Source organism: Anabrus simplex, chromosome 7 (assembly GCF_040414725.1).
Source record: "Anabrus simplex isolate iqAnaSimp1 chromosome 7, ASM4041472v1, whole genome shotgun sequence".
Taxonomy (NCBI): Eukaryota; Metazoa; Arthropoda; class Insecta; order Orthoptera; family Tettigoniidae; genus Anabrus; species Anabrus simplex.
The window spans coordinates 294101318-294121468 of NC_090271.1; positions in this window are offsets into that span (position 1 = coordinate 294101318).

The window sequence follows — 20151 nt, forward strand, 5'->3', positions numbered from 1 at the left end:
AGTCCTGCTTCACAGAGGCATTCGTTTCTTATAGTACACTCCAATTCCGCATTACAACCTATCGGTTGGTCTCAATTAAAGTGTTTATACATAGTTGCCCCGATGTGGTCTTATCTATTTCTCAAGAGTTGTAGGGTCCACTGTTCCCAAAGAGAACTAACACGAGACAAAGTTTACACACAGAAATAAATATATAGGGGCACAGTTATAGGGTTCACTGTTCCCAAAGACAACTAATACGAGACGAACTTTACACACAGAAATAAAAATACAGGGGCATGATTGCCCATACTAAGTGGTCTTAGTGCAAAAGGAAAAGGTTACACATAACCGGCCATAAACAAAAGGCCAGGAGGCGAAACACTTGCCCTTATTATAGAAATAGTTAAAACCCTAAGTGGGCCTATGGCCCAAATATTCAGAGGCTAATCCTATACTACGTCGGGGTGACTAAATGAGGAATATTAATGTCAAAAGGATTTACGAAATTTGGAGGTTTTTGAAAACTTTAGTCACCCCATGCAAGGTTGAATGGGATAGGAAGAGGATCAACATTCTTCGTTCCCTTACATTACCTATTTCCCAGTAGGGAATAGAACAGAGTTCTCAGACTTGCCGAAAATTCTACATTTAAACCACCAGATTTAGACATTTACATTAAATAAAAAAGGTTTGAAACCTTCCCCCCAAACTATCTGCAGGAGCTGTTACATGTGTATGACAATTCTGCCATTACCTTGAGTCGCTGGGCCTTCCTCACGCAGGACGCGCCGCACGCACAATCAGTGGAGCAATTCAGACAATACGACCCTAAAGTGCCCTGCTTTTACAGTACTATACGCGAACCTTTTCTTGAGCCCTAGTTCCCAATCAGCACTAAGGAGCTCAGGGCTCAAGAAAAGGTTCGCGTACTATACTTTAAGGCGAAGCTTCCAGAACTCTTCACTGATAGGCTGGATTCCAGTACACACCCGTGGTTTTAACTGGCTAGAGAAAATATTTCCACGCTTTTGATAGGCTGATTACAATCGAGGAGGAACCAGCCGAAGTGTTGACAACTACAGTACATAAACAAAACAATCCTCAGAACCAAAGGTTTGCCAATTGCAAAAATAAACATTCCTTTATGAAATAATTTGAGTTTAGCCCGCGAGAGGGAGCAGTTAAACCGGTGGTAGAACATTTAACAGATGTACACAAGTTTAAGTTTGTTTGTATAGATGGCGTTAGAAAAGGAGGGCAGTTTAACTAGCCTGGTACTACAATAATAATAATAATAATAATAATAATAATAATAATAATAATAATAATAATAATAATAATAATAATAATAATAATAATAATAAACCGAGCTCGACAGCTGTAGTCGCTTAATTGCGAACAGTATCCGATAATCGGGAGATAGTGGGTTCGAACCCCACTGTCGGCACCTGTGAAGATGGTTTTCCGTGACTTCCCATTTTCACAACAGGCAAATGCTGCGGCTGTACCTTAATTAAGGCCACGGCCGCTTCCTTCCCACTCCTAGCCATTTCCTATCCCATCGTCGCCGTAAGATCAATCTGTGTCCGTGCGACGTAAAGCAACATGTAAAAAATAAAAGAATAAAAATGAAAATAGGTGAAGCACGTTCCAGCAATCTCACTTGACGACTTAAATTGCCATTTTACTCAGTCTAAAGTGGGATCGGCTCCATTTCCAATAACATCACTAAGGCCTCCTTGTTATAATGCTCAAAGAGATCAGTTCAGGTTTAGAACAGTCAGCGCGAACGACATGAAGTACGTACTAAACTCGTTTAGATCTAATGCTAATAGAATTGATGTTATCTCCGTATCATTAATTAAAATATCACAGGGGCCGTGCTATCAATACTCACTCACATATTAAACTACTGTTTGACAAATGGGATTTTCCCGAAATTTAGAAAGATGCGTTAATTTTCCATCAGGCTATCAGCCAACATCAATTATTCCACCTCTTTCGAAAGTATTTGAAGAACTGGTTTACAAAGTACGGAATATCTGACCAAACTCTCACTTCTAGACCCGTTTCAGTCAGGCAATTAGAGAGAGCATAGGACTGCAACAGCCTTACTGCGATATCAGACATACAATAAATGAAGGAAACGTGACTATACTTACAGTATTCTATTAGACTTCAGTAGTGCTTTTGACACTGTCAGCCACTAGATATTTCTGTACAAGCTCCGACATTTCAATTTTAATATAACAATGCTACAGTTTTTCAGCTCTCAGCTCACTGGCCGCCGGTAACTCCGAATAGCGGAATTAGGAGTATGGTGTCCTAAAGGGTTCCGTTTTGAGACCAGTGCTATTTATGACTAGTATCAATGATAAGAAGCAATGTTAGGTTTTGGTCCACCCAATCAATACACATCAAAACCTAGCATTGTTTCTTATTTTTAACTGTATCAATACGGATCTACACGATGAAGCTCGTAAATTGTACTAGTGTCAATGATGTTAGTGAAACATTGGAATTCAGTTAGTATCACCTTTCCGCAGATGATCTACATATATACACCGATGAACCATTGCATTATGACGACCCCGACCCGGGAACATTTCGGGTGCATGGAGCAGGAAGAGCAGCAAGTGGTACGCTGGTAACATGGTATACGTACATATACTGTACAGTACGTATGACAGATCTACAGGCTTGCTGCTAGTAGTGTCTCCGGCGTCAGAACGAGAAAAGAGGCCGATCTTTCAGCTTTTGATAGAGGTCAAGTTGTGATTGTACAGTGCCTCGGTACCAGGTATCTCTGAAACGGCACAGCTTTGTGGGCTGCTCTCGTGCCGCTGTAGCGAGCACATTTCGGAAGTGGTGAACGATGGTTAAACAAGGAGGACGCGTCTTCCAGCCGTGTGTCGACAGAGGGTCATCGATCGCAGAAGCCAGCGAGGGCTGTCACGCATTCTTCGGAGCAACTGTGGGGCCACAGTTCGAGAAACCCCCAACAGGTACAATGGTGATTACCAGCCCAATATTTCCCCGTCCATGGTTCATCGAACACTGCAGCGCATATGACATTGCAGTTGACCCAGTCGTACCCCAATGCTGACTGCACTCTACCGAGAGCAGCGCATGAGGTGGGCACAAAATCATCACAACTGGATTGAGGATGATTAGTAAAAGGTCGCCTGGTCCGATGAATCCAGATTCCTGGTTCATCACGTCAAAGGCCGAGCGCATGTATACGCACGCACATTATTGGTGTCCCGACATAAACAGTCAACACTGCCCCACTCCAGTACTGAAAAGGAGGGGAGAGAGTAAAGGGATAGTGTTGAAGGCCACTCCAGTACTGAAAAGGAGGGGAAGGGAGTGAAAAGGTAGTGCTGAATACACAGTGTGTGTATTCCGGCGTTATACTGTAACATTGTAATAAGATGGTTCCTATCCTATCGCAGGTGAATCGAGGTCGTCTTATTGGCATGTGGGAGGCTCACATGGTCCACCAAGCAATAGCAAAGCAATACCATGCAGTCTTAAGACAGTTTGGAGATGGATAGAAATATGGCAAGAACGAGGAGAAGAAGGATTGGTAGACCCGATATAACGCAGCTATAAAATATTCCAAACTACTGTAGTATAAAATACTTTTCGGTTAAAAACCTCCTTTACTTCTTAATACTGTAATTATCAGAGTAGGTTACTTTTTTAATTGTTTATGTTAAAATGCTATTTGTTCGGGGCGTCGACCTATAGAGTTCTTTTGCCCCTACTTGCACAATATATGAACCTGCATGTAATTGGAATTGCGGACGTGTTGAGTATCGAATGTGAGGAACGTTAAGGACGACACAAACACGCAGTCCCCAGGCCAGGGATATTAATCATTTACAATTAAAACCCCCTGACCTGGCCGGGAATCGAACCCGGGGCGGTCGGACGCGTTGCCCCGTACACCGCGGGGCCGGACGAGTAGGTAACCTAATGCTGTACTTCAATACATCCGCCACTGTGCCCATTTCGATCACAACGAAGTCTTGTAGCGGGCTGTCTGCATGCAGTCCATGCAGCAATGCGTTAAGCGAGAAGGCGAGTCATTGTGCCTTCGACACTACCTCTTCTCTCTCTTCCCCCATGTTTTGTACTGGATTATCCTTCAACACTACCCCTTCACTCTCTCCCCTTCTTTCCAGTACTGGAGTGAGGCAGTGTTCATTGTTTATGTCGGGACACCATTAATGTGCACGTCTGTACGCCAATTTCCGGCTATGGCACTCGGTTGCATGGACGGGCGGAGACAGGCTGGTGGAGAAGGTGTGATGATCTGGGCGATGTTTTCATGGGACACACCAGGGTCCATTATTCCGGTGAACCAATTCCTAAAAGCTATCCGGTATCTGGACGTTATTGGGAACCAAGTCCATCCGTTCCGTGATGGTGACGGCCACTTCCAACGAAACAATGCGCCATTTCAGACTCCCAGGATTGTGAAAAGCCAGTTCGAGGAACATGATAGTGAATTTTCTTTAATGCAGTGGCCCCCAAATTGCTCCAGTAGAACCCAATTGAATATTTGTGGTTCGACTTAGAGAAGCGGGTTTGTGCTACATCACCACCGCCCAGCAAAATACGCTAACTGGAGAACCTGTTGTTGCGCTTATGGTACCAGATACTCCAGCTGGCCGTGCGGTTAGGGTTGCGTAGCATGAGTTTGCATTCGGGAGATTCGAATCCCACCGTTGGCTGTCCTGAAGATGGTTTTCCATGGTTTCCCATTTTTACACCAGGCAAATGCTGGGGCTGTACCTTAATTTAGGCCACGGCCTCTTACTTCCCGCTCCTGGCCCTTTCCTATCCCATCGTTGCCCTAAGACCTATCTGTGTCGGTGCGACGTAAAGCCAATTGTAAATCTCCGTGATATCCGAAGTCGTTTAGTTTTACTGCAATTTTTCTGCCTTTCATGTATATACATCTGGTGAACGTTCTGTGCGATGGATTTAAAACCGTGCCTTGGACTATTTATATTTACTATGTACTATATTGTATTCCTATTCAGTCAGAAAGCATTCACCAAATTTTAATTACATCCCTGTTTTATTAAAAGGTGTCCATTCTTTCATACGAACATTCTTGTACCAAAATGATTATACGGACGTTATTATTTTCATAGAGCTGATTACTGAAACAAATTAATGTGTTTCGACGGTGTAAGCATATCTGAATCATTGTTTCAATTGGCTTAGAGGAAATTACAGTAATTAAATTTCTTCATAAAAACGATTCTGCTGTTCTAATAAAATCAGACAATTTATCTAGTGTCCGCATACACAGTCTAGGGGTTACTATAATGGCAACCTACTCAGTTTGATTTTCAGCAAGGTATTTGTGGGTTTAAAACGTTGCCACTTTGGCATCAGGTAAAATAATTGAGTTGAGAAGTGGGTTAAAAATCCGGCTAATTCCTTTTAAAATGACATTTTTCTTGAAGTCCAGGCAAATATTGGAAAGTACCTAACATGTTTCTATGTTAATCCTAGCTCCAGATTGCTGAGTAATTGAAGACCTCGCTGCAAAACCGGTCAAGTCCAAGAAGTAATTTTTTTCCAAGAAACAAAGAAAATATGTCCGCCTCTGTGGTGTAGTGGTTAGCGTGATTAGCTGCCACCCCCGGAGGCCCGGGTTCGATTCCCGGCTCTGCCACGAAATTTGAAAAGTGCTACGAGGGCTGGGACGGGGTCCACTGAGCCTCGGGAGGTCAACTGAGTGGAGGTGGGTTCGATTCCCACCTCAGCCATCCTGGAAGTGGTTTTCCGTGGTTTCCCACTTCTCCTCCAGGCGAATGCCGGGATGGTACCTAACTTAAGGCCACGGCCGCTTCCTTCCCTCTTCCTTGCCTATCCCTTCCAATCTTCCCATCCCTCCACAAGGCCCCTGTTCAGCATACCAGATGAGGCCGCCTGGGCGAGGTACTGGTCATACTACCCAGTTGTATCCCCGACCGAAAGTCTGAAGCTCGAGGACACTGCCCTTGAGGCGGTAGAGGTGGGATCCCTCGCTAAGTCCGAGGGAAAAACCGAACCTGGAGGGTAAACAGATGATGATGATGATGATGATGAACAAAAGTTGCTATTACATATCAGTCTGCCAAGCCCACTGAAATGCACGCATCAACCGACCCCATGAGCAACATTTTCACACCATTCATAGCAGGGACTGGCTGCGTAAGGAGTGGTATTACTAGCATAGCTCATACCTCAGTCACTTTCATATTGTCAAAGCCAAGGATGAGACTGAGAGAGGTCAATGAAAGTAACATATTTGATCAACCCATACCAGAAGACATGAATATGTTTTTTTAACATTAAAACCGGAATTTATGCGGTTTCCAATTGTATTAGTGCTTATCGTTTTTTCATATACACTTTTTAAGATGATGGACTTAACATTTTTTCCAAGAAAAGAATACCGTTTTAGTCATGTTTAAATTATATAGGTTAATTATTCTAAAAATCATAAGACCTACTTTCCTCTCGGTTTACTTAAAAATTGACCGCTGGGCCGTAAATCAATATAAATATGGAAGTCTTATACATATTTGAATAAGTGTAGCGATTTGTACTGATTTGTGCTTTGCTGACGAGAGTTTGCAGTGCACTATGTCTTCTGGTATGGGTTGATCAAATATGTTACTTTCATTGACCTCTCTCAGTCTCATCCTTGGCTTTGACAATATGAAAGTGACTGAGGTATGAGCTGTGCTAGTAATACCACTCCTTACGCAGCCAGTCCCTGCTATGAATGGTGTGAAAATGTTGCTCATGGGGTCGGTTGATGCGTGCATTTCAGTGGGCTTGGCAGACTGATATGTAATAGCAACTTTTAGCTCGGTGAGGAAAGCAACAGGAAAATACCTCATTCCTCATTTCCCTAGAATCCCTCTTCAGTGACGCCTAGGCAATCTATGACAGCTGTTCGCGGAGCAGTTGAGGACCAAACAACATACACCAAGTAAATTAATATTTCCATAACAGACGACCATACGGTATAGGGGTACCGTACATGCCTGTTACCCGGAAGCCCCTAGTTCGATTCCTGGCCAGGTCACGGATTTTTACCTGGTTCTGAGGTTCACTCAGCCTACGTGATTACAATTTTGGAGCTGTCTGACGGTCCCGGTCTAGAAGGCAAAGAAGGACGGACAAGAAGATTCGTCGTGCCTACCACATGACGCCTCGTGGTCTGCAGGCCTTCGCTTGGTAGGCCATGGTCTTACGGGGCTGTTGCACCATGGGGTTTCGTTTAGTTTGTGTTGAATAATACAGACAACATAGGCAAACATGTGTGTATGTTGGGTATTCAGCCCGAAGGCTGGGTTGATCCTCCACAGGTCCACCAAACAGCTGTCATAGATAGCCTAGACGTTACTGAAGAGGCATACTAAGGAAATGAGGAGTGAGGTAGTTTCCCGTTGCTTTCCTCATGACAAACATAACATAGTTAAGATTGTATATCTTGTAGTTGTTATGGTCTTCAGTCAAATTCACTTAAATGATTAATTTTGTTCTAAGGAGCAGGCAGTACTTGCTCCGGTTGGGACGGCTAACTGCGGGCAGGTGGGTTGCATATCGTGGTGGTACTTGCAGTAATCGCACTGATATAATGTTACTATATGAATAATAATAATAATAATAATAATAATAATAATAATAATAATAATAATAATAATAATAATAATAATAATATGGAGCATGGATCTTGAGCAACGAACTAAACACATATTATAGAGTATATCAGGGCAAGAAAATTATTCATCGACAAAGGAAAAATACAGCAGTAACTACAGTTTTGGGATACGCGCATATATTGAAATTAAATATAGGCTCGAACGTCGTGTGGTGTGAGAATAACGTTCATCTCCACTACGCCATGAACTTCCACTCTATGCTCGCTCAACTGCTCTCGTTCCTTAACAGCGCGGAACAAACTGGCTCCGAAGTTGTTTCGCTCTGAGTTGACGCTAGCTGTCCTAGACAATAACGCCATGTCTCAGGCCAAGGAGATTTGCAGAAGTTGTGTGATTTTCGGGAGAAGGTGCGGCCGTGGCCTAAAAGAGGAACTGTCCAAGAATTCGCCTTAGTGCAGGTAAGTGGAAAACCACGGACAACCGTTCTCAGGAAAACCAATGGCTCCCGAGTGTAGAGCAGCATAGCTCAGAGAACTAGTCGCTGTTAAACCGAAGCCTACTCTACTTGGTGATGTTCTGTAGGGTTGAAAGACTTACATTTAATGTTTAGATGATACCCCTGATTGGACTTTGGCAGAAATTGTTGCGAAACGGAGAGCCTCTGCGGCTCAGGCGGCAGCGTTTCGGCCTCTCACCGCTGGGTTTCGTAGTTCGAATCATTGTTATTTCATGTGGGATTTGTGCTGGAGGCGGGACAGGGTTTTCTCCGAGTACTCCGGTTTTCCCTGTCATATTTCATTCCAGCAACACTCCCCAATATCATTTCATCTTTCATTCATTAATCATTACCCCAGAGGAGTGCGACAGGCTTAGGCAGCTGGCACAATTCCTATCCACGCCGCTAGATGGGGCTTCATTCCATTCCTGACCCGGTCGAATGACTAGTGGATTTTCAGATATTGTTGTGAAACCATTTGTACATGTTTAAAATACACTGACTGACAGAGCAAATGCAACACCAAGAAGGAGTGGTCAGAACTTTATGCCAATTGCAGGGTAGACTGACGTCACTGAGGTATGCTCATGATGTTAAATGCGCCGCTGTGCTGCGCACGTAGCGAACGATAAATGGGACACGGCGTTGGCGAATGGCCCACTTCGTACCGTGATTTCTCAGCCGACAGTCATTGTAGAGCGTGTTTTCGTGTGCCACAGGACACGTGCATAGCTAAGAATGCCAGGCCGCCGTCAACGGAGGCATTTCCAGCAGACAGACGACTTTACGAGGGGTATGGTGATCGGGCTGAGAAGGGCAGGTTGGTCGCTTCGTCAAATCGCAGCCGATACCCATAGGGATGTGTCCACGGTGCAGCGCCTGTGGCGAAGATGGTTGGCGCAGGGACATGTGGCACGTGCGAGGGGTCCAGGCGCAGCCCGAGTGACGTCAGCACGCGAGGATCGGCGCATCCGCCGCCAAGCGGTGGCAGCCCCGCACGCCACGTCAACCGCCATTCTTCAGCATGTGCAAGACACCCTGGCTGTTCCAATATCGACCAGAACAATTTCCCGTCGATTGGTTGAAGGAGGCCTGCACTCCCGGCGTCCGCTCAGAAGACTACCATTGACTCCACAGCATAGACGTGCACGCCTGGCATGGTGCCGGGCTAGAGCGACTTGGATGAGGGAATGGCGGAACGTCGTGTTCTCCGATGAGTCACGCTTCTGTTCTGTCAGTGATAGTCACCGCAGACGAGCAGATGAGTGTGGCGTCGGCGTGGAGAAAGGTCAAATCCGGCAGTAACTGTGGAGCGCCCTACCGCTAGACAACGCGGCATCATGGTTTGGGGCGCTATTGCGTATGATTCCACGTCACCTCTAGTGCGTATTCAAGGCACGTTAAATGCCCACCGCTACGTGCAGCATGTGCTGCGGCCGGTGGCACTCCCGTACCTTCAGGGGCTGCCCAATGCTCTGTTTCAGCAGGATAATGCCCGCCCACACACTGCTCGCATCTCCCAACAGGCTCTACGAGGTGTACAGATGCTTCCGTGGCCAGCGTACTCTCCGGATCTCTCACCAATCGAACACGTGTGGGATCTCATTGGACGCCGTTTGCAAACTCTGCCCCAGCCTCGTACGGACGACCAACTGTGGCAAATGGTTGACAGAGAATGGAGAACCATCCCTCAGGACACCATCCGCACTCTTATTGACTCTGTACCTCGACGTGTTTCTGCGTGCATCGTTGCTCGCGGTGGTCCTACATCCTACTGAGTCGATGCCGTGCGCATTGTGTAACCTGCATATCGGTTTGAAATAAACATCAATTATTCGTCCGTGCCGTCTCAGTTTTTTCCCCAACTTTCATCCCTTTCGAACCACTCCTTCTTGGTGTTGCATTTGCTCTGTCAGTCAGTGTAATTCAGTTGCCTTGATTGGTAATTAACTACAATAGTATCTTACATGTTAATACTGTACACTAACGCGTATAATACAACATATGAAACACACACTAGGTGTTGTATTCGTACTGTCTTTCGTCACAGCTGAAAAATAATTAATCTTACTGCCTTCTAGCAAGAGGGTATCGGAGCAAGTTTATTTCAAGTCTGGACTTGGCTCTTTCTTTGACGCAAATTCGTGATGTGGTCGAATCATTCTGTACGGTAGGAAGGTTACTTAAACGAGGATATGTCTGATTCTTTTACCAAGTTTGTAGCATTTATTTCTCTACCCAGTGCACATAAAATGTCATCTTTCAGAAAAGTAGGACTTGACCGATTTTTGCTCTGACATCTTCAATTTCTCTCTCCCTTACACTGTGAAGGTGTTCCTAACTCTCTGACTAACTTTACAAAGATATTAAACTGCATTAAAATTGAAAAATCTGAAATATCTGCATTTAACATGAAAATTATGAAAATAAATATTCATTAAATAAAGTACACATTCGTTGGACCTTGTACTCACACTTACTTCTTACCTGCTTACTTACACATACGTTATTTGAATGGCGCCAGCTACCACTCAGTGCAGCAGTAATAGAATGAGAATCTTGACTATCTCTAGGGTGTGGGGTAATAAGCTTACTTTTGACAACATACCATATAAGTTCTGGAAAAAGGAGATTGGCGTTCGGTTTCCCCATTAATTTTGAGGTTAAGATATTTTACTGTCATTGAAATAATACTATAAATTCATTTGATGGAACAAAATATATTCTTTAAATAATATATAAAAATAGTGAGTCTTGTTGCGATAAAACAGATGAGAATATGAAATTATGACATTGCAACTGGAAGAAACTAGGCATGAATTTGAATTCTTCTTGACCGGACATTTAACAATTTATACAAAGTATATTCCTCACTGTTTCACTTGACTGTACCTTCAACAGTTTGAGTGTAATTACGACGTATTCCTTAAATCTGGTGTTTACTGTAGATGTGTGACGCCTAATTTGGTGATGTATCCATATGACTGCTTCTTCTCCATTGCACCTGTCCAGGGCTCTAGTGCATAACAATTTATATTAATTGGCTTATACAGTGGCTGTAAGGATTTATTCGACGAGACCCTTGGACATTCCCTGGAATCGAAAGCCATCACCCCTACTTGAGTTTCCTTCGGCTTGCTCGAGAGCTTGGGTTCGTGGTATGTCCGGAAGGGGGCTTAAAATATTTAATTCTAAGTAAGGGGAAAGAGTCTCGGATTATCAGAGGAATACGAACACATTACTAATGAGAAGGAATACCGTCTATTTGCAAAAACACTTTTAATCAACTAAGGAAAACACTTGGAATTTCATTACATACAGATATGCCGAAATATTTATTAACACACTATACTAATTATTAATCAGGTCTGAGCTTGAATGTCCTTTTCTGTCCTTTTCTCAGACCGGCATTCATCATTTCATAACCTTTAAATCATTAAACACACTGAAAAGGGCGTCCCCTTTGAATTATCTAACACACGAAAATCTTATTATATTAAGCAATTTTACACATATGTTATTTACAAGGGCATATCTTCTTACGGCGCGAGTTGTATCGCCCAATTCATTCGAATCATGTTAATTGAGTTTGTTTAAATGTTCGAGTACCCTTCGAAATACATGATAGCTATGTCACAGTCTCTATGCTAATGACCTCGTCTGATTTATCACACGGAGTATTTACCCCTTATAACGCTTGTTTCATAGGGATTTACCTAGGCGTTAATACAACAAGTGACATTTCATTTCAACGGCGTTCCTAAAAACAACAGGCATATCAACCAATAACTAACATATAATATACACACTGGAAGAAATAACATAACACCTTGCATTTGCTTCTCCATGCCAGAGAAGAGAAAAAAACAACAACAACACAGGATCTTGATACAGCTCCGATTTGTTACCACATGCGGGTAACATTCTCCTTCGAACCCTGGACCCTCGAGCCCAGGACTTCCATATGTGGGGTGTACAAAAAAAAAGAACCTGAAACCCTATCCCGTTTTTTTAAATTTTAATAATAATAACAAAGGTGGAAGGAGTTCATTCATCTGTCATACCTAAGATATGCGCGACGGTGTCTTTATCTTGAATCGTGCACTGTTTTCGTTCTACCATGGAAAGAAGAGAGGGCTGAAACATCCCTTTCATACAGTGGCCAGCGAGTTCCTTTCATTCCCCCAGGCCATAAACCTGTCAAGCGGTTTGGCTCGCTTGTCTTTTATTTTCTTATTCTTCACCCACAGAGCAAGGCTATCCACTTGCAATATTCTAATTCTCGTATTATCGCAAAAAAAAAAAAACCTTCTTGCTGCGATTCATTGGCACTCTCAGCGCATCACCCTACATATGCCCTCAGCCATCTTATCTCTGTGCCGGCATTTTTTTTTCTGTCCAAATGTCTCTTCTACCGGAAAACACATATATGTACGCACCACTATACTTTCAAACTTACGAACTCACAAATCACATACCGTCCCTTCTCCCCTCATATCCCGAAAACAGTGCACATTTAACCAGAGGACTCTAGCCTTCAGAATAAAAATAAAATACAATAAAAATGATTCATGGTTAATCGCGTCTATAAATTCAAGTACAACCCACACTTTGTTTACTGCCGTCTTGTAGTATGCCGCCTTAATATATATACAGGAGGAACTTCTATCATCAGGTGACGTATCATCCTAAATAACTAATCAGGAAATTTGTGAGGATTCGTAACAGTTAAACTCAGCCTTGGACGACCGGATCACCTACTGAAACTTTATTCCCGTTATTTACTTCACGTCACCTGTAAATTATACTAGGGCCTTATTAATTACCATGCATTATATCCCCTAATTAATGAAATGAGTGGCTCCGGCCACGAAGAAAATCTCACAGGAAAATCTTATCAACTATAATCCCTGAAACCTGCGTTATACTCAAATGATACTCAAGGTATTTACATGCAAATGATTTTTATTTCCCTACAAGTGACTAGCCATCAAGATAAATGAAAGAGTACTTATCACTTCTGCGGCTCGCTACCCTCAGGGAGTACATCCATGAGCTTAGGCGGTCATCGGGGCGTTGATATCTGCAGGGTTGTCCATGGTCTTCATCTGCTGGTTCGTCCGCATGCCGACTGGATCCTCAGATGTCGTTGGAAGGTCCAGAGTATACCTGACGTGTTGAAGTGACTATACAGCCGACCTCTCACCAGCCCTGAAGTTCTCGTAGGTCACACATGCAATGAGGAAGGATTATTGCGTTATAAATGCACTAAGTGTGTCGTGCATTTTAAACCTGTCTCGGCTAAAGATACTCATATGTATATTTAAGTATCCTAGCCCTAGATTATTAGTCTGTCCTGCAGCTCGACACCATTTCTTTCCCTTGCACACACTAGTTCTCCATCAATACTGTAGTTGACTCTAGGAGCACCACGCGCTAGACGGACGCACTCACAGGGTTTGAACATACGTGTTACTATATCTTTTTATATCGGTCATCAATCGACCCACTCCACTTCAATAATATTTAATCCAATGTGCAACTCACTGCGTTAGAGCGAATACGGCGGACACTGCCCGGTCTATAAACCAATGGCTGAATGCCAATCACTGATGTCGTCGGTTCGAATCTCACCGCAACACTGTGATCGAACTATATCTTGAACACCACGCGCTTCTCTGACACATAATCCGAATTAAAAAAAAAAAAAATTCACATCCAGCTCATTACAGGCTGCATTAGAAGCATGATCAATGTCTGGCTTGCAACGCACTGTCACTCACTATATGTTGTCACTGACTATTACATATCACTGTTCGATGAGGAATTCCCACAATGTAAAACACTGAGTATTCACAGTAACTGTTCACTCACGAATAGACTTGTCGATCACACCAAATGCACAGAATATACTGGGTACCCTGGTCTCTTGCCTCTCGCCTATATGGTGGAACGAATTATTTCTGGAGGGGGGATCAGTCCACGCCCCCTTGTCACACCTCACTCCGGTGGCAGGTGTATTTACACTTTGAATTCAGTATCAAATTAAAGCATGTACATCCCGCTTTTCGTTGATCATTTTTCATTGCGAATTTTTCACGGGCTCGCCTGTAATTATGAAAGCGTCAGTGCCAATTTAAAGTAGGTGGAGCTTGACTCCGGGGATTTTTTAGTTTTCCTGGTCCTGTCAGAGCCGGGCATCTGGTCTTTCTCACTTCAAGATATTCGCTACCTGCGCATTTCCAATTAATCTTATCATGTAGAATGGTTCTCTACATGAGAAGTCCACATAAAATCCCCTCATTTATTGAAGCTGTAACTCGAAATTATCTATCAAGCATTTCCGAGTAATTACTATTGATAGCCTCGAAACAGTTGAAAGCTATACATTGGTACCACCAGATATTTAGGGGAATACGTGGGGTGATATCGTCTAGAATGTTGGGACGACTTCCTGGAGGCTGCTTCGTGACCTCACCTCTCAGTCATGTGACATCCCGCTTCCCCCAGCTCCCTCGCTCAGAGAGAGAAAGAATTCCACTTACGGGCGCCTGTACTCCCTGTTTTCTCAATTACGCGCAACGAGAGGAGAGGCGCGTGACTCTACGGGGGGCGGCTCGCATCCCGGAACCGTCAAGATTATCCCCGTTCGGCGGCTATTTAACGTAGAACCGCGCGGAAAACGGCATATTCTTTCCACAGGATGTCTCCATATACGTATGACGAGGTCATGAACGGTCACACCATATCATATGATTTCTTGGTAAATCTGTATGGTATTCAAATAAGTGACCGATCAACTTTGGCCTCACTCTCTCAATGACCAAAAACTAATGGCTCACTGAGTTTTCTCCTTCCCGTAGACTCCGTTGACTTAATGACCGACTGAGGCCTCTGCAACTCGTTCACACTCCGATCAACTGTCGCTTCTCCTTCCAATTGTATAATGACTGTTCACTTATCCATTTTGGCTTCTTCACTGTACTGCTTCCATTTAACTAATGACTGACGCTACAATATGCAGCCACCTTATATAGACGTTGGGTGACGCAGCTACGTAACCTCCAGAAATAACAATAATTTACTCTCACCCGCCTCAAACCGTTGAATGTAATGGTGAAATCCCCTGGGGCGGCCTGAGTATCTGAGCTCAGTGCTAAGTACGCACGATGACGTAGCCATGACGTGGCGATGACTCTGCATTTACTCCAGCAATATTGCACAATATAGCAATGCCATATCCAACATCTGATATATAACAATTCTCACTGTACATGTCTTTAATGTTAATCTACACACACACACATATATATATATGCATACAGTTAACTACAATTATGCAAGCGACAAGCATTGCATAATCGAATTGAATAAGAATGATAATATAATAATAGTAATCTCACAGATAAAATAATAATACGGACATAATAATAATAATAATAATAATAATAATAACACAGATGAAATAATAATAAAAATAAAAATAGAGATATCATCTTGTAACGGGATTTGAACCGTTACAACACACATCATATGTGTACCCACAGAAATCAAGAGTCGTAACTCACAATTCTCGTACTCTTAACGAGGGGAGAAATACACTTCATTATGCTCTTATTACCGGCGTGTAGTTCGAACTTTTTGACGTGGAATCAGTCTACTGTTTACTCGGGCCCGTTAACGTTTTAAAGGTCGAAATATTTTGTAGAGAAAACGTGAGACGTTAGTGTTCGGTATCTCATTTTTAACAGGAAGGACCATCGCATTTAGCAACAAGAGAATGACCTCGATATGTCGTCATCATATTATCACAGCCTTCGTGATGTACAGGCCGTACTGTAGTTCCGATGACGTCACGCAAAGAGGCGAACTGTTTCCTCCGTCCAACCTGTGCAGTGCAAAGACTTGATACGTCTTTATCTTGTAATTATGAAATATTCACAAATGTTGTATTACAGGTGAGATCACTAACAACTGTAATCGCATCATAACTTGTAAGTCAGGTCTGTAATTTTAACAGATGTAGGTTTGAAGTTCGATCTACGCGATCAAAGCTTGAGTGTTTTACTCTTCAATGTACCCAACAAATAATGATTATGCATTAATACAAATATGGAGACAAGGAACGTACAATACTAATAATAAGAAGAATAGACTTAACCTCCATATCTCTAGATGGCCATAAAGACTTTCTTGAGACCCTTTTTTTTTTTGCTAGTTGCTTTACGTCGCCCCGACGCAGATAGGTCTTACGGCGACGATAGGACAGGGAAGGGCTAGGAGTGGGAAGGAAGCGGTTGTGGCCTTAATTAAGGTACAGCCCCAGCATTTTCCTGGTGTGAAAATGGGAAACCACGGAAAACCATCTTCAGGGCTGCCGACAGTGGGGTTCGAACCTACTATCTCCCGAATACTGGATACTGGCCGCACTTAAGTGACTGCAGCTATCGAGCTCGGTGAGACCCTTTCTTCCACACACACATTTGTATCACTTTTTGTTTAGGAATAGCCCGTGATTTCCCAAATATGAATGCCCTGACCAGCAAAATCTATTAGTTACTTCACACATTCCGGAAATTGCTGAGGAATTGTTTTTACTCGAATTCATTTTGGGGAGAAATGGCAGTACGTATTCAACATTACTAACCCAAGAAATAACAATATGTAGGTTCAACTGGTTACCGTACACTTTTATGCTTGTTCTGTATCAACAATAAAACGCCCGTTTAAAGCTGTATAACAGGAAAGTCAAAAGCAGAACTCATCATCAGCTCTAGAAAATAAGTGAAACACACTCCTTTATTCTTCGTAACAGGTAGTCTCCATTTTCGGTTGGGATTTTCGTTTTTCATGAAGGTTACCTGTCCTCATACGAATACAATTAAAATATGAATGTATATTTATTTCTAAGTTTTTTTTTTGCCGTGGGACGCGCAAGTTCTTAGCATTGTGGCAACTGCGAACTTTCGTACAGTGTATTTAAATTTGCAACACATTAAATTTCCACAAAAACGTGTTATACGATAACAATTAAATGAATAAATTCCACGAGAAGTATTACGTTCCTTGAATTTCTATTAATCACCACGTGAAGATACCATGCCTAACCTAAACTACGAGGTCTCATTATCTTAATAACGGCTGTTTACGTAAATTCTGATGTGATAAATTTAAAGAACAAACATGCAATATACCAACCCTCTGCAGCCCAAATTTATTTGACGGAGGAAAAAAACATTGTCCTTGAAAATCCCCTTCAAGTTGGTATGCATAAAGTTTGTGTGTCAAAATCATTGCATTTTTTTGGAAAAATAAGGAAAATGGAAAAGTTATTCCAATTGGAATCATTGGGCAATACGAATGCGAAAGTTCTGAAATAACAGGCAATATGAAGCTTAATATTATGTGTACCGGGCGGTACACCTCTACACTGTTTATTTAAAAGTTGCGCCAGTTGAAACTCCTCTTCTGGAGGAAGGTTGAACTTTATCTATTCTATTAATTCTCTACTTTCTCAGAAGATGTCACCACGTGGAAAATTTTGAGTTTTTGAACTGTGTCACTTTTGATGTGTTTTTGTTTCGCTTGAAGTAAGAAGTGTGAACTTTCTCTTCTAGAGGACACTACTGAAGAATTACAATAGTGCAACCTAGTGCGAAATCAAAGAACTATTTTGTTGGAGAAATTTTTATTTCAAGAGTTTGTTCTTTGTTAAATTTCTTTCTGTCATGGTTTAAGTTGGCTGTATACCCCTCTTTTTCCCCTTATTTTGGATCTAGCCAATCCCGAATTTCTTTAATTAATTTTCCACCAATAATGTGTTTCTTCTTCCTCTATGTAGGGGTTTCTTTTCCCTAGCCAATAAAAACTTTGAGGGAGGGTGTTTTATTTCCCCTAACGCCTAGAATCTTCCGCGAGAGGATATAAACTGCTGATTTTGGGGTCTCCGGGCCACTTCTGTTCCATCTTTCAGTGTATTAAGTACATAGCAGGAGGCGGGAAGCGCCTCTTTCTTCTTCAGCCGTTCAACACCAGGTAATGGCCTATTAATAACTTCTTTTCTTGCTAGGTCGGCAGTTTAACACTCGCGGCGGGTTCGAAGCATTTCCATCATGTAACGTTTTTCCTAAAATGTAATTACTCTTTTCATCTTTTTCTTGTAAAGCTACATATTGGGATAGAGAGTGCTAACCCTCTCGAGCTCCCACTCACATTTGTTTTGAGGTGAACTTATTTTCTCAAACTATTCTTCGTTTATGTAATGTAAAGTGTTCTTCTCTAAGTCACCTCTGTAGTATGGGATTAGCCCTTGCGTTAGCGGCCCAGAGCCAGATTAGGTTTTAAAAAACAAAGTGTATTAGGAGTGCAAGATCGCCTCCTCTCAAATTGTTAGTTTAGAGGTCATGTAATCAACCTTCTTTTCATGTAATAGACCTCTGTAGGTTGGGTATTTTACCCCTGTGAATACGTCCTTAGAGGACAGCTTGAAGGTAGAGTTTGGTGTGGCCTTTGAGAGGCTTAAATTTTAAGAGCGGATCGCTCTTTTGAAAATGGAGGGTCATATGCCTCGTGGAGGCTTTTCTGTGTAATTCGGAGCCAGGGGCTCCTAGGGATGAATGGGGTTTTCTGCCCCTCTGTTAAAACTTGTGTTTGTGGTAAAACTGAGCTGATCGCAGAAGTCAGGGCGTGAAGCCCAAAACCTGTAAATATTGTATCTCCCCTTGTTTTGCTACATTGTACCTGCCATGTCTGTTATTGCTTTGTTTTTGAAAAGAAAATATAACCTAGTTAAATTTTAAATTACTTTTACATTAACTTTGATTCCGTAGTTTGAAACCCATTCACGCCCGCACCTTCTTACGCCTCTACCTACCGCTAAAACACGGTAACATTATGTAATGTATTAGACAATAGTGCCGGCCCCATAGTGTAGGGGTAGCGTGCCTGCCTCTTACCCGGAGGCCCCGGGTTCGACTCCCGGCCAGGTCAGGGGTTTTTACCTGGACCTGCCGACTCGTTGGCTGAATGGTCAGCGTACTGGCCTTCGGTTCAGAGGGTCCCGGGTTCGATTCCCGGCCGGGTCGGGGATTTTAACCTTCATTGGTTAATTCCAATGGCCCGGGGGCTGGGTGTTTGTGCTGTCTGCAACATCCCTGCAACTCACACACCACACATAACACTATCCTCCACCACAACAACACGCAGTTACCTACACAAGGCAGATGCCGCCAGTAGTATAATGGGAGAGTTCTGCCGCACCTCCGCCGCCGCACGCCTCCTCCTCCTCCGCCGCCTCCGCCCGCGGGAAATTTGAATTTTGGCGGGAAATTTGAATTTTGGCGGGAGATTTGAATTTGTAAACAAAGCCACGTGCTTTTTGACAGCTGTCATCGACAACAACGCATCGCTAACCTCACTGCTGCCATCTTGACGGGCCTAAACCTCACTAGTGCCAACTTAACCTAACTAGCATGAGGTAAACAAAGCCACGTGTTTTTTGACAGCCACGTGCTTTTTGACAGACAACAACGCATCGCTAACCTCAGTACTGCCATCTTGACGGACCTAAACCTCAGTAGTGCCAACTTAACCTCACTAGCATGAGGTAAACAAAGCCACGTGCTTTTTGACAGCCACGTGCTTTTTGACAGATTTGTAAACAAAGCCACGTGCTTTTTGACAGACAACAACGCATCGCTAACCTCAGTACTGCCATCTTAACGGGCCTAAACCTTAGTGGTACCAACTTAACCTAACTAGCATGAGGTAAACAAAGCCACGTGTTTTTTGACAGCCACGTGCATTTTTGACAGCTGTCATCCGCCATCTTTAAACCACAAAGCACTGTGCTGCCCTCTATATCGCAGTAGCTGCAAAATTCGTCACCTGTCATCGGCAGTGCTGCCATCTTGACGGGTCTAAACCTTAGTGCTACCAACTTAACCTAACTAGCGCGAGGTAAACAAAGCCACATGTTTTTTGACAGCTGTC